The following is a 16,925-nucleotide window of genomic DNA, read 5'->3' as shown; positions in this document are numbered from 1 at the left end:
CTCTGAATCTCTGCAGAAGTCTGAAACGGGATTATGCTTTGCCAAGAAGCTATCATTTTGGCACAGCTGCCTGCCAGGACTCTTGCCCACTGTGAAGATATTCTCTTCTTAGTGTTAACTTTTGTTATTTCTCTGACAGGACCTTACCCATTGAGAAGTCTGTCTTCCTAGCAAAGCTGGCTTTTCAGTGCCAATAAAATTCCCTTTTGCCTCAGATTTTTGGGTTTTCAAATTCTTTCGAATTGGACCTGTGCTGACCAGAGGGGATTCCCCACCCCAATTCTCACACCTCTTCTCTACCAATAGCACCATATCAATGGCACCCTCAATAAAAATAATTTAGAAAAGGAGACTGTTTGGGGTAAAAGATAATGAGTTCAGTTTGGAACATATTTACACTGTCTATGGAACATGTAATTCAAGTTGTCCAGTAGGCAGTAAGAAATGCAACATCAAAGAGTAAGGCTGGACAAATAAATCTGAGAATAAACTCCTAGATATGATCGTTGACTCCACGGGAAATGATGAAATCATTAAGTGAAATAGTATAGAAAGAGAAGAGAAAGGAGTCCAGGAAAGAACATATGAGAACAACATTGTTTAATAGCAATGACCTTTCTAGCTAAAGATCTAGTAGTACTCTTACTACTATCCCAACTCTCAGTCAGCTGAATAGTCAAGAGTCCTCTTTGGAGCTAACAAAAAATCTAAATAGTTCTCCAGTGACAAAAAAGGGCAGTGTTACTCTATAGATTAGAGAGGGCAGTGCTCCATTAACTTATTCATCACCTAATTCATTTTCCTTCAACTCCTTTGCCATCCTCCTTGTTTCCAAAACCTTAGAAAAATTGTGAAGTAGACAAAGTATGTCCTTCTTTCCCCCACTTTCAGGTAGTCATTGCTCCACACTGTCTCCAGGAAGGTCTGCCATAATACTTCACCATTCATCATGGTCCAAAATTTTTCCTTTCCCACCCAAAGACATCTTTTCTAAGTCCCATTTTCTCATGGAAGTGATTTCTGTTCAGTTGAATTCTACAACCAAGTTTTAAGTGCCCATTGTTTTATAAGGCATTATGCTAAGGCTCTAGGGACACAGAGATAAAAGACAACAAGATCTTTGCTCTCAAGGACCTTATTTAACTGGGGGCATGATATTTGTATGCAAATCAGTATAATCTAAATTAGAGGATGAGGATCAAAGGTAAAGGTGAGTTTTCAACAAAGTGCTATCAGAAATAGAAGGGTAAAGTCACTTTCTTTTTTTTTTTTTTAAATAACTTTTTATTGACAGAACACATGCCAGGGTAATTTTTTAAATAACTTTTTATTGATAGAACCCATACCAGGGGGATTTTTTTTTTTTTACAGCATTATCCCTTGCATTCACTTCTGTTCCGATTTTTCCCCTCCCCCCCTCCACCCCCTCCCCTAGATAGCAAGCAGTCCTTTACATGTTGAATAGGTTACAGTATATCCTAGATACAATATATGTGTGCAGAACCAAACAGTTTTCTTGTTGCACAGGGAGAATTGAATTCAGAAGGTGTAAATAACCCGGGAAGAAAAATAAAAATGCAAGCAGTTTATATTCATTTCCCAGTGTTCTTTCTCTGGGTGTAGCTGCTTTGTCCATCTTTGATCAATTAAGGCTCTCTTTATCGAAGAGATCCACTTCCATCAGAATATATCCTCAAACAGTATTGTTGTTGAGGTATATAATGATCTCCTGGTTCTGCTCGTTTCACTTAGCACCAGTCCTCTCTGTATTCATCCTGCTGGTCATTCCTTACAGAACAATAATATTCCATAACATTCATATACCACAATTTTCTCAACCATTCTCCCATTGATGGGCATCCATTCATTTTCCAGCTTCTAGCCACTACAAACAGGGCTGCCACAAACATTTTGGCACATACAGGTCCCTTTCCTTTCTTTAGTATCTCTTTGGGGTATAAGCCCAGTAGAAACACTGCTGGATCAAAGGGTATGCACAGTTTAATAACTTTTTGAGCATAGTTCCAAATTGCTCTCCAGAATGGCTGGATGTGTTCACAATTCCGCCAACAATGTATCAGTGTCCCTGTTTTCCCATATCCCCTCCAACATTCCACATTATCTTTCCCTGTCATTAAGATCAGGAGTAAAACAAGGTTGCCCACTATCACCGTTACTATTTAATATTGTATTAGAAATGCTAGCTTTGGCAATAAGATTTTGAGAAAAAGATTAAAGGAATAAGAATAGGCAATGAGGAAACCAAATTATCACTCTTTGCTGATGACATGATGGTATATTTAGAGAACCCCAGAGACTTTACCAAAAAGTTATTAGAAACAATCCACACCTTCAGCAAAGTTGCAGGATATAAAATAAACCCACATAAGTCATCAGCATTCTTATATATCACTAACAAAATCCAACAGTTAGAGTTACAAAAAGAAATTCCATTTAAAGTAACTACTGATTGTATAAAATATTTAGGAATCTATCTGCCAAGGGAAAATCAGAAACTTTATGAGCAAAACTACAAAACACTTTCCACACAAATTAAGTCTGATCTAACCAACTGGAAAAATATTAAATGCTCTTGGATTGGGAGAGCAAATATAATAAAGTCACTTTCAACTAGAGAGTTCAGGAAAGATTTCGTGTCACTTGAACAGGAATTTGAAGGATTTCACAGATAGTTTCTAAAGTTTCAGTTATAAACTAGCATACATTCTAAGTTAGTAATAGCTAACAACTGGCAAACTTTCCAGAGAAATCTGTCTTTTAAATTTTTAACAGAAAGAAGGCCTTATTTCAAACGAATCATCTCTAATCCAGAAATACTTATGTAATGGAGTAATAGAATCACATCTAATACACAGATGCTTACTCGGCCTACATCCCTATGTTTCCTCTCCAGTTCTGCCAAACTCATCTAGTTATCCCTTTTATTTTTTCCCTTATTCCCTGCCCCCCTCCCACATAGCTTGTTTAGCCTTCCATGCTGTGCTTTTACAAATTTCATTCCTTCCTTGTGGCATGCTCTCCTCCCCTCTTTTCTTGCCAATCCAGGTCCATCCTTGAAAACCCAACAAAACTTTCTACCTTTGGAAAGCTTCCCATATGTTAGCCCCTACTTCCTTGCTTACTTATGTGCTCAGTGCCTCATCATTGCTTATGTCTTCATTTGTGTTATAAATTCAGATTTTTAGGAAAATTTGGGTGTAAGATACAATGTTTTTTCACTTTCTTGGAAAACAATATTTGTTTAAGCCAATTAATGGGATAACTGAGATGACAGTGGGTATGTTTCTGCTACTCAACATTCTTCACATTTAAAATCACAATAATCAAAGATAGCTAACATATTCAACACAGATGATTCTTATTAACTAAGGGAAGCCTGGCAAGAAATGGTGATGAGTTTATCTGGTTTAATTGATATACAATTTTTTTAAAAAATAGAATCTGATAGTTCCTGAATCATAGAATGTTAGAATTGGAAGCAAACTTTGAGATTGCCTAATCTAGATGCCTTGTTTTAAAGCTAGGGAAATTAAAACCTATAGGAATGATGTGCCCCAAGTCACACAGACAATTGAGACAGGTTTCAGACCCACATCCTCTTACCCCCAAATCTGGTGCTTTTTCTACCATACCATGGTTGCCTACATATTAAACTCTCTACATGGATTAAAACAACTGTATAATTGCCTCATCTATTTTTTCCCTTTGTGTCATATAGTCTCTAATCCCACTATCACATCCATCTCCATCCTCCAAATTGAAGATAATGAAGTTGGAATGTCCTATTGTTTCTTGGAGGTGTGTGCCTGCATGAACACTTAAGAAATAGTTGGTATATTTCTGATAGTACAACATATTAGGCAATATGGAAATATGTTTTACATGATTACACCTGTAGAACCTGTATCAATTTGCTTACTATTTTGGATAGTGAGGGAGAGAGGGAAGGAGAAAATTTGAACCTCAAAAAACATTTTAATTAAATGTTGAAAATTGTCTTTACAAGTAACTGGAAAAAAATAAAACATTATTTAAAAAAAAAAAAACATTTCTATTGGCTTCTCCTTCACACTTGAAGACCTGATTGGACAAATATTTTTCTCAGTACTTCTAAGAACCTGTCACTATACCCATCCCCTCTTCATTTTTGACTCACAGGAAGATGTATATGTCTTCCTGGTCTCCCATGTGAGGGTCTGAATCCTAGTCCTTTTGTTTCTTTCAAAGCCTTCTCCAACAATAACCTCTTCTCTCTTTTTTGCATCTTCAGGCCTTTCTTTTCCACTGAATTTTTCTATTGACCTAAAATATCGCCAGTTCCTCTATATTCATATGCACGCATACTTACATTCATATATAATATCTATACAACATACATACACACACATACCTCTCCCTTCTACATATTTCTTTATTCTTTATTTCTCTCACTAACAGATTTCTGGAAAAAGTAATTTAAATCACTTATTCACTCCTCAAGCATTTGAAGCTACTTTTGGACCTTTCTGCTACTCAAAATGCTTGTTCTTAGGTTACCAAAGAACTTCCAGTCCCTGGATTTTTTTTTAATCCTTATCTTCCTTGGCTTCCCTCTAAGCTGCACAATTCACTATACTTTCTTAAAATCAACACCTCCCTTTGTATTCTGATACAGCATTGAACTACTATATTGTTACTAATCAGTGACCCTACTTCCACTCTCTTTCCCCTGGGACCCATCCTTCATGAAGTTGACAAAGTTTTGACCATACTGTTCCCATCATTTAAAATCTTCAGTGGCTTCTTATTCCTAGAGGATAAAATTCAGCTACTTAGGGTGTAAATTAAAACCCTACACACCCAAGCTCCCACCTGTCTTTCCAGCCTGATTTCATGCTATTCCCTATATACTATATATTTTATTCAAATTGATTCCTCAAACTTTGCTGCTCCATATATTTATGAGAAGTGTTCTTCCTTCCTAGAATGCATTCTTTCCTTAGCTCTTCCTCTTGGAATCAATCTCTTCCTTGAAAACTCATTTAATGTATAACTTTCTTTGGAGGTCTTACCTTATTCCACTGGTGCACTCTCTTCCCTGCTCCTCAAATTCTCATCTCTGTTTACATGATTATCTACCTTCTTGCCAGCAACCTTATAATCCTAGAAAATGTTCAGCCCTTGCAATTCTCTTTTCATATTGACAAGTCTCTGATTTCCATCAGACTACTATTCCATGGAGAGGCTATTCATGCTTCCTTCACTCCTGACTCTCTGGACTTATGCACTTCCTTCCCAACAATCTTATTGCCTCCATTACTTAAGTCAGTATTCTATGTGCCATAGATACTTAATAAATTCTCGTTGGGTTAGATTATTTTGAAGTTCCCTCTTCCAGGAAACAAAGCAGATTAATATTTGAGAGAAAAAATTCAATGAATAATGCTCAAAATCATCCATAGATTTGACACTATCTATTGATTCTCATATGGTAGAGGGAGGCTAAACTCAGTACCCAGCAACCCTCTAAAATGACATGAATTGAAAAAGGTAGGAGTAAGAACACCATGGGAGTCATAGCTTTGCTCCTCAAAATTTCATATTGCCCTACTTCTCCTCTCTTGGTCTGCTCACTCTCTTGCTCATGAACATTTTGCACCCACTGTCCCATCTAGTTTTAACTTTACAAAACAAGATGCCTTTCCCAGGATAAGCTTATCACTTCTTCACCATGCTACTAACTCAAACATTGTTTAACACTACCTCTCTCTCTCCTCCTTTGATCAGGTTAGAAGGCAGAGTAAGAAACCTCTCCCAGTGCCTTCCTTCATAAAGGATAATAACTAAACTCATTCCACTTTGTATATGCTATGTTTTCTGGTTTCAATTCCATGGGACAAAATATCTCCTGGTGTCCCATTCCTCACCCCACCTTCTGTTACTCCCCATTCTCCATCTTTCAGCCTCCAGGTCTGTGTTATTTCACCTTTTAAATCACAAGCTCCTTGAACATAGGAACTTTGTTTATATTAATTGTATACCCAGTGTTTAGCACAGTGCCTGACATTTAGTAGGTGCTTAACAAATGTGTATTTGGAATGGATTAGATTAGACCACATATGATCCAAAATAGGCTGATTTCATTCAACGTATACCAGCTTCTTTCCTTCTAGCTATGTGTCTTAAATATCTCTGTGCAATTTCTACCAAAATCAACTGCCACTTGTTTCAACTGTTGGCTATAACATTAACAGGATGAAAACATCCTAGGGGAATCTTGTGTGCACAAGTTAAGCTTGCTGTCTGCTCTATTACCTCCAAACCATTCAGCACCCTAACTCCCTTTTTTACACTGACATAGGACTATAGGATCTGAGTCTGTAACCAACAGGTAGAATGCCTAGGGGCAAGGGAAGCTCTCTCTCTTTCAAAGCAAGGTCAGGAAAATACCCTGGAGGAAGAAGCCTGGGGCATCACTGATTGATGATTTGTCTCTTGTAAAGAATCAGCCCAAGGCAGTGTCCTTTACACCCCTTTCTCTTTCAGGGGAAAGCCATGCAGCTGCAGGCTCTAACATTTAGTGAACTGAGGCTTGCAAGGGGAGAAAGATGCTAAGAATAAGGAAATAGTGGTTTTTAGCTTTTCTGGGAACAGAAGATGAATAAAGCCCAGTGTCTCGGTAATAATTGTGTATGTTAATAGACAACAAAAAGAAACCTGAACTACTCAGTTCCTAATAGCTTAGTCTACTCCAATGGAGAAAGATTTCAATCTACAGAAGGCTAGAACAACATTGTGAAAATGGAACTAAAGTACAAGATACATTATAAGAGAGTATCTAAATCCGCTTTAAAGGAATTCAAAGCTCTGGGTCCAGATGAGTCACAGTATTCAAGGAACTTATAGAAATTACAGAGAAAACTATTATTGGAATAATCATGGCAAAGTCTTTTGTGATATATTCGTGGAAAAGATGAATGATTGCAGGCTGATTAGTGGTACAATTAAATGGATTTGTCAGGAAAGACCTGAGTTCAAATCCAGCCTTACTTAACTGTGTCATTCTGAACAAGTTCACTTAACCTCTGTGTGTCTCAGTTTCTTCATTTATGAAATGAGAATTAGTATCTACCTCTGAGGGTTGTTTGTGTGAATAAATTCGTATTTGTAAAGCACTTTCTAAACCTTAAAGTACTTTATAAATGTTAACAATTAAAACGAAGATAAAGATGATGGGGGTGAATGAACACTGGCAAATTTATTTTCAGAAAGGGACAAACAGGTTTGCAGGGCAGGACTGCATATGATTTCATAACACCATCATTTGGTCCCCCCACACTGGTACAGGCTGTGTGTGGGCTCAACAGCAACATGAGACACAGCCCAAGCCAATACCAAATGCCCATAAATATACTCCTACCCCACCCTTGCACACATATACACCACAATAATATTTGAGGAGAGGAGGCACAAGATCAGATATTATGGGAACAGAATTACAGCTGTTCTGTGCCTCCCAAACTTGGTTACTTACCTAATCTTCTTTCCTCCTCCAATTTTGGCCAAACATTGTCTCTTCACCAAATAATACACTTCCAATTCTTCTACTTAATATTACCAAATAACAATTGGTTTACTAGTAACCCTGTTGTTGCTGAATCATTTCAGTTATATCCAATTCTTTGTGACCCCATTTGGGTTTTCTCAACAAAGACACTGGAGTAGTTTTCTAATTCCTTCTCTAGCTCTTTTATAGATAAATAAACTAAAGTAAATAAAAATAAGTGACTTGCCTAAGTAAATGTTTGAGGCAGGATTTTAACTCGGTTCTTCCTGCCTTCAGTCCTGGCACTCTATGAATTGAGCCATGTCCAGAAACTCTAGCTAAGAATCAATACCTCAAAGATTTAAGATTTCATTGGTGTGAGGATACTCTCTTCATAGATGTAATTTACAATTATCTTAGTAGATGATTTTAGAGTTGCAAAAGTAATAATAATAAACACAACAACAACAAGAACAACAATAATAGAAGCAATAATTGCCTTGTAGCCAATCTGATGCAACCTAGTGGTCCCTGAGCTCTTCTATGTTTAGCTAGGAAGGTGCTCATACACATACATTGGCATACAATGGCATACAATTTGTCATCAGGATCTTACTCAAAACTTTACAATCTGGTTGATTATAGAACTTATGTTCTGCTAAGATGAGACGCTTACATGTCCTAGCATAAAAGCAAGTGTGTTCAACTGCTTCCTAATCAGCAGATCCTACAGTGGGGAAAGTGCAAAAAAGAATTCTTCCCTATGATGTGCAGCTAGGTTGCATAGTGGATAGAGTACTAAACCTACAATCAGAGAGACTTAAGTTCAAATCCAGCCTCAGATAGTTAATAGCCTCATGACCCTGAGCAAATCACTTAATCCTGCTTGTGCAACTAAATCTTCTGTCTCTAAATTCAACACTTTTCAGATAGTGATTAGATGCTTTAAAAACAAGACCTTTCAGTGATCCATTAACTCATGAATATGTGCAGGGAACCTTTGTCCCTGATATGAAATGCAAGACTTATGAAATCTAAATACACTTGAGGAAACAAAATTAATTTACTCATGAACACTAAATGGCTCTAAGGCAGCCAAAATATCTTATTTAAAACTAATAAATAATTTTCCTTGACAATAGACATGTAAAAGAATCCTAATTAATTCTTAAATCTATTCGTGTTGTTCCCTGCTGCAAAACAAAGAAAATTTGTAGAAATTTACATGTTTGTGGAAGATATAATGCTAGGCAATGAGAGGAGATACAGATATGTATCAATCGATCAGTAATCATTTAGTAAGTGCCAACTATATGCCAAATACTAAATGGAGATAGCAGGGATGGAATGAAATAATCCTGACTTCTAGGAGTTTATATTCTTGAATTAAATGCAAAACTTTTTTGTTTTACATATAATTATAATATAATATCTATATAGTACTTATTATATGTCAGGCACTATGCTAAGCTCTTTACAATTATTATCTCACAACAACCCTGGGAGATGGGTGCTATTATTGTCCCTATTTTACAGATGGGTAAACTAAAGCAAAGAGAGATTAAATGACTGTCCAGGACCTACAGGGTTAATAAGTAACAAGTTCAAACTCATGTCTTCCTAATTCTAGACCTTTCTCTCTATCCACTGTATCATCTAACTCAATATATTTAGCATATAGTATATTTTAATATATGTGTATATGTATGTATATACTTTGAGTATATGCTTGTATACTTGTATAGTATAAGTATATACTAGACATATAGGGTACTATATGTATATTTTACTATATTCTATAAGTTAGACTATATATAGAAAATAGCATACCATGTACCATGTATATAAGTATTATATACTACTATAGTAGAATATATAGTATGTAATATATATGTATTTACAGTATATGTGAATATATAATATGTAAATACATGTAGTATACTTCCATACTATTGTATACTAGTAAAATACTATAGTAATCTGTATGAATACTACTATAATATATTATGGTAGTTTACACATAGTATTACTATTTATGTATACACGTATGTGTATATATATACAAATATGTATACATATGTAGCATACTCTGTGTTTACTACCATGGTATACTATTGTATACTATGTGTTTACTACCGCATATATTGTAGTAAAGTATAAATATAGTGTATATCCGATATACATATAGACTATATATATACACATAGAATATATATACTATGTGCATATACTAGTGTATACTTATTTATACTTAGAATATATATGCATATATATAGTATATACAGATATTATAGACATATACAGGTAGTAAATATATACATATACTATATACTAATGTATACTACTATATGCTTATATTTCATAAATGTATACCATAAATATATAAAAATGTACAGATATAATATGCATGGGCATATACTTTATACTATGTGTAAAAGAATAAATTAACTAGTATATAGCATAGTCTACATACTATGTACAAAATAAATGAGATACTCTGGGGATAGGGAGAGAGGTTCCTAGAAGCTAGATGAGAAAAAGCTTCATATAGAAAGTGATCTTTGAACTGGGTTCTGAAGTAAATTAAGGATGATAAAAAAAATTGAGGTCAGGAAAAATGTTTATTACAAACAAGAGGGGACAAAAATCTGAGCAAAGGATAAGAGAAGGAATGATATGCATGATGAGCAGCAAGTTCATGAAGGGAAATAATTAATAATAAGGTTGGAGAGATAATTTGGAACTAGGTTTAAAGATCTTTAAATTGATCTTGGAGGTAGGAAAGAGTCCCTGGAGTTAATTGAGCAGGAAATCCTAGGGGCCTGGATTTAGAATTGGGATGAACTTTTCAGGTTATTGTCCAACCATCTCATTTTACAATTAAGAAAAGTGAGCCTCAGAACAATTTGACCAAGATCAAGTACTCGTCTGACTCCAGATTCAAAATGCTTTGTTCTTCAAAAATACAGTCAAAACTGTGCTTCAAGAATGTTATTTTGAAAGCTATGTGGAGGCTGGATGAGAGAAAACAGAGACTGGATGCAGAGAGAACAAGGAAGAGACTCTTGCAACCATTCAGGTGAGAAGTAGTGAGTTTCTGTAGGTGGTGATTATGTGAGAAGAGAGCAAGGAAAAGATTTAAAAGATGCTGAAATGAAATCAACTTGCTAATGCTGTTGTTCAGTCATTTTTCAGTTGTATCTGACTCTTTGTGATCCCATTTGGGCTTTTCTTAGCAAAGATACTATAGCGATTTGTCATTTCCTTCTCCAGCTCATTTTACAGATGAGGAAACTGAGGCAAATTAAGTGACTTGCCCAGGATCACACAGCTACTAATTGTTTGAGGTTGAATTTGAACTCACGTAAATGAGTCTCCCTGACTCTAGACCCAGAATTCCATCTACTGCACCATCTAGTTGCTTTATGAAATCAGTAAGAGTTGGCAATTAATTGGATATATGAAGTAAGAGAAAGTGATGAGTTCAGAATGACTGATGTTATACATCTTGATAACTGAAAGAACAATGGTGCATTTGATTGAATTATAAGATAAGAAATTTTAAATAGGAAGAGGAGGTAGAGTCTATCACATCCAACTCTCTTATTTTCTAAATGAGGAAAATGAGTCACAGAAAAGTTATCATTTGCCCATGCTGAGGTGGGATTTGACTCCTTGTTCAATAATCTATCCATTAGTAGTTTGAAAGGAAGTGGTTTTATGGGAGAAATACTGAGGTCTATTTTGGAATTGTTCTATTTGAAGGTGCCTAGAGGATACCAAATGTAAAATATCTAATACACAATTGGTTATCTAGGACTGAAAAAGCAGTGAATAGAGTTCTGGGCCCAGAATCAGGAAAAATCAGCTTTATGAGTTCAAATCTAACCTCAGACACTTGTTAGCCCTGTGATGCTGGGCAAGTCACTTAAACCTATTGACCTCGGTTTCCAGAAGTGGAAAAAGAGCTGGAAAAGGAAACATCAAACCTTTCTAGTATCTTTGCCAAGAAACCATAAATGGAGTCACAAAGAATCAGATTGAACCACAACAACAATATAAAATGGAAAGATTAGGATGACATACATAGATTTGGGAGAGGATCACTGAATCCATGATCATTAATAAGGTCACCAAGAGAAAGAAAGAAGGGGACACAAAATAAAATCCCTGAATTCCAGATTATATTCTAGGAGGGGATATCACACACACACACACACACACACACACACACACACACACACACACGAAGATGATTTACAATAATATGATTAAATGGTAACAGTGATAGAAATAGCTACAGATAGAGAGATTATCAAAGAGGATGATAATTTTGAGCCTCAACATAAGGGAAAAATTAGGAATGAGTTAAGATATGACTTGAGCCTTGAAGAATTAATAGGATGTAGATCGGGGAGAAGAACAGCAGTTATTAGATTTTTGATTCATCAATGATGAAAGAATAAAAGTGGACATGGCAGTTGATAGACCATTTGGTAACTTAAAAAAAGGAGTGTAGGAACAAATTGGGAATGCATAGAAACTATCAGATGTCAATTCACCTTAGTTCATAAGGTTATATATTTGGAACTCAAAGAGATCTTAGAGGTCAATTCCAACCCACTCATTTTACAGAGTAAGAAACCAAAGCACAGAGAAATTAAATATTTTGCCCAGTATCATACAGCTGATAAGGATTTGAAATCAGATCATCTTTACTCAAGGTCTGGCATTCTGTTCACTTGGAACCACACTGCCTGGCAAACTCCTACCACTTTGCTTTCTTGGCTTCCTAAAGACTTTTAAAAAATTGATATATCTCCTAACCTTGTTCACTCTATCTGGCTTTGTTTTGGTCTGACCCATTCCTTCCTAGAATTTCTATATAGAGACTGGCATCTTAAACAATTTCCTATCTGTCCTATAGATCCAGTCTCATTTTTCCTTTTGGTTTTTTTTTTTTTTTGGTTTTACCTAGACTTTCTAATAGAGGTGTATGAGATATTTTAATTGCTTTTCCTCGTATATCAATATCAGCTTTAAGTTCATACCAACTCCAACACTGTAACTTTCTGCTGGTCCTTTGTATCTCTACCTCCAGAGACCATTCTGCAGAGCAAAAATCTTCCTTCCTTCTCTCTTTTTGCTTCTTTCTTCCCTTTCTCCTTTCCTTCCCCCCCCTTAGTTCCTTCTTTCCTTTCCTTTCCTTTCCTTTTTCCCTTCCCTTCCTCCTTTCCAACCTTTCTTTTTTCTATCTTGTATAAAAGACAAATCAAGGTAGCAATCCAGATGTCAAGATGCCCTGGTGGATAGTAGGATTGGGCCAACTAGATGGCAAAGTAGAAAAAGAACTGTACTTGAAGTCAGGAACACGTGATTTGGAATCTGGATTCAGGCACTTACTTGTGTGATCCTAGGCAATTCACTTAATCCCCATATGGCTCAGTAGCCTCATCTGTAAAATGGGAATAATAATAATACCTACCTCTCAGTGTTACTGTGAGTCAAGTGAAATTATATATGTATAGCACTTTACAAACCTCAAATTGCTATATAAATGCCATTAATGAATGATAATGATGATAATGATAACAATATATAGTCTGGTCTGGGGGTCTGGACCTGGGCATATAGTGAGATAGTTGAATTTGTGCTCCATTAATCAATTAAGACAACTTAGCCTCATAGCAGGAATTGTAAAGCTAAGTACTATATTCTAAAAACTGAGGGCATTTGAAAGAGGCGGGCTATCTAGTTCAGTCATTGTGTGGTGGTAGTTTACTGAATGGAGATATAGAGAACAGCTCCAGGAAGATCAATGATTGGATGGGATATGAAACATGTCCAGTCTTTAGGCATGACATGGATGGAAGTCATTATTATCTCAATAGTCAATTCCTCTCTGGATCTGGTAACCAATTATAAGTAGGGTAATAAAAGCAAATTGATCCAATTTATCACCCAGATCAATCTTTGCAGCTACTAATAACCCACTATGATCTTCACAAAAATGCTGATGCTATTATATCCCCATTTTACAATTGAGGAAACAAATTGCAGACAGTGATTAAGTGACTTGTCCAAGGTCATAGTTAATCATCTGAGGCAAGATATGAACTGACTCCAAATTTAGCACTCTATCCTCTGTTCTAACATAGAGAAAAAATGTGTCAAAGCAATATGAACATTGTAATTTCCAATAATACTTAAGTCCTAAATGAGGAAAACCTTCCCAGCAATGTCACCGTAAATTGAAATGGTTTACCTCAGCTCAGTAGCAAATTCCCTATTATCAAAAGTCTTCAAAGGAAGGCTAGATAATCACTTTCAAGAATGTTGAGAAAGGGATTCTGCTTTAGCTTTGTCATCAGATCTTTGTGATCCCTCTCAAATCTTAAGACTGTGATTCCATATTGTGAAAACAGATTAAAGATCAGAGAAATATAACACTGTGAAGAAAAGGTTTTAGAGATCTTTCCACCCTCAGTTTTTCATATGAGAAGACAAAGATTCAGATAAATTAAAATACTTGCCCAAGGTCATACAGCTAATTGGTGGCAGATTTTAGGTTAGAATCTAGATCCCCTGATTTCAAGCCCAGCATTCTCTCCAGCTCCCAAACTGGGGTCAAAGTTACTTAGAACCAAACAGTATATCTTTCTTGCACACGGACCTTCCTCTGATTAATGATTGTCTGTAGTCCTTGTTCACCTAACAACCTCATTTTCTAACTTGACATTTCACTTAATCAACATCGGAGCACTGATCAGCTACCCAGCTGGGGCTTCTGATCTCAAAGATGTCTCCCGGAAAACATGACATGTTGAATTAATGTAAACTTTTTCAAAGAATCATTTTGGCAAAAATAATCCAGCATCATACTATTTATACCCAAAGCACAAACTAGAGAACAGTTCAGGAATCTGTTTTCTTTTGTCCTCTACCAAACACCTCTCCTGAAGAGCACAAGCCACATTATTACTTGGCACCAGGCAAATCGCCCATGCCATCTAGTTATTATCATGCCTAAATTGGGAAAGGAGGTGTGAATGGCATGTAGACATTGCAATGCTGAGGCAATCTGGTGAGAACAACCTAGCAGATCAATGTGTGTTTCACTGGTTTAACTTGAAGAATAATAAGTTAGGCTTTCTGGTTTTCCCTTTGCTTCCTTCTGATATCCAGAGTGGAAAGAATACTGGGTTTGGATCTCCCATATCTAGGATTGAGTTCTAACTTTGTCCTTTGCCAGCTACCACTTAACTAGAAGTGAGTTTGGTTACATAAAATAACATTTCTGAGCCTTTGGATCCTTCATGTATACAATGAGGAGATCATAATATGATATTTGTTGATAACACAAAAAGAGAAATAATGGCTAATATACTGATTAAGAGAATCAGAATCAGAAAAGATTTCCACTATGTTGTTGTTATTTAGTCATTCTAGTCATGTCAAGTCTTAATGACCCTATTTGGGATTTTCTTGGTAATGACACTGGTTTGTCTCCTTCTTTAGCTCATTTTACAGATTAAGAAAGTGAGGCAAACAGGGATAAATGGCTTGCCCAGCATCACATAGAGAGTATCTGAGGCTACATTTGGACTCAGGTCCTGCTGACTTCAGGGCTGGTACTTTATACCCTGTACACTTACACACAAAGTATAGTCCATTATATAAGTGATTACATATAGTTAGGTCTCAGGTTAAGTCTTGATTAAACTTGATTATATTTAGAGTTCATAACCACCCCCACCCTTGCCAATCACTGTGTCTTCCAGGGAATCAGCTTTTGTTGCTAAGGAGGATCCTAATTTTTTAATTGTTTACTTTGTAACTTTAATTGAAAAATAAAACCTCCAAATGCTTAGCAATTAAAACTTCACTCCCTGGTCTTATAGGATTAGAATTTGGAGGTTAAATTTTCTTCTTGTCCTTTGTATTCAGAAATGTAACTATCTTTGTGTGGTGAAAGAGGAATGGATAAGATACCCCATTTCTCCTGCCCCTTCCCCTCTCAACATGGGACACTTTGTTCTTTTGAATGGTAGCCTTCCAACTGCTCTTCTTCATTGTTTTTGAGCCTTTGTCCTAGCCAAGATGATGAATCTAGTTAGAAGGATGTCAGAGGTCATTACTATGTTTGTGACTTTAGGCACTTTCCCACTGTACTATACTAGATAATCCAAGGCATAGGGCAGAATAGGAGGCTGCCTATGGGATGTGAATTGAGAGCCTGCAAAAGATTTCACTCAGCAGCCTATGTTCTATACCTGAAATTCCTACCAAGGAGATGACATTTTAGATGAGTTTATGTATTCTCTGAAATGGAAGCAGTAGTCCTTTAGCAAAGAGTACTTTATCTAGCCATTACTTTTCATTGTCTCCTGGCTCAAAGACTAGAGGGTATATGGAGAAGAAATGAGAGAAAACATAAACATTTGCGTATCCCAGAAAGATGATTGTAATGAGGATAGATCAGCAGAAGAATATATAATTCAAGAGGAATATAAAGGGAATTGAAGAGTGGACTAAACATCAGAGATAAATTTCCATAATTTTCACCTCTGCTTCTAACCTCAAAGCTGAGGATGGATTGTAAAGTCCCTTTGTAAAATAGTTTTACAGCTGTGCTTACGGATGGATACTCAAACTGACTTGCAAGAAAAGTGTGTGTAGAAACTCCAGTGACTTCTCTTTCTGGTGACTGAAAGAGTAGGGAAGAATGGAGGCAGAATAAGCATAAGAGATACAAAGCTCCATACCCATGCCCAAGTTATAAGATAGATTCAGAATCCTAACTATGACCTTTTTTTAATTTGAAACATAATGTCATCTCCTCAAAATCAAGGGCAATTTAGTTTATTCCCTTCATATTCCCATCATGGGGCCTGGCACAGAGTGGGCATTTTATTTATAAATACTGAAATGATTTATTCAATTATTATAATGATGATTTATTGCTTTATTCAATTATTGCATTAAATTGATTCTTGGTTTATATTAGATAAATGCCCTCTCAGATTCCTTCCAGCCCTGGGATTCTAAAATTCTTACATCTGAGCACTGAATATTTTAACCTACCAATCAATCAGCAATCACTATTATGTGCCAGGTACTGTGCTAGATACAAAGATGAAATATTCCCTACACTCCAAGATCTTCACTACAATCTTATTCAATTAATTACTTTCAAGTTGACCTTGGCTCGAGGCATCTTGGGATGAGATAGGAAAATGTCTGCAGTTTTATTATAAAAGTGGAGGCGGAAAGTAATCCTGAAAAGTTTGTATATTTGGGAAAGGAGGTGTGGGCATTTTTGTGAGTGAGGGAAACAGAGGCAGAGAATGTATATTCTTAGTCCTCGTAGAGGTCTCCA

Source organism: Antechinus flavipes, chromosome 3 (genome assembly GCF_016432865.1).
Source record: "Antechinus flavipes isolate AdamAnt ecotype Samford, QLD, Australia chromosome 3, AdamAnt_v2, whole genome shotgun sequence".
In the NCBI taxonomy this organism is placed as follows: Eukaryota; Metazoa; Chordata; class Mammalia; order Dasyuromorphia; family Dasyuridae; genus Antechinus; species Antechinus flavipes.
This window is presented reverse-complemented; position numbering follows the sequence as displayed.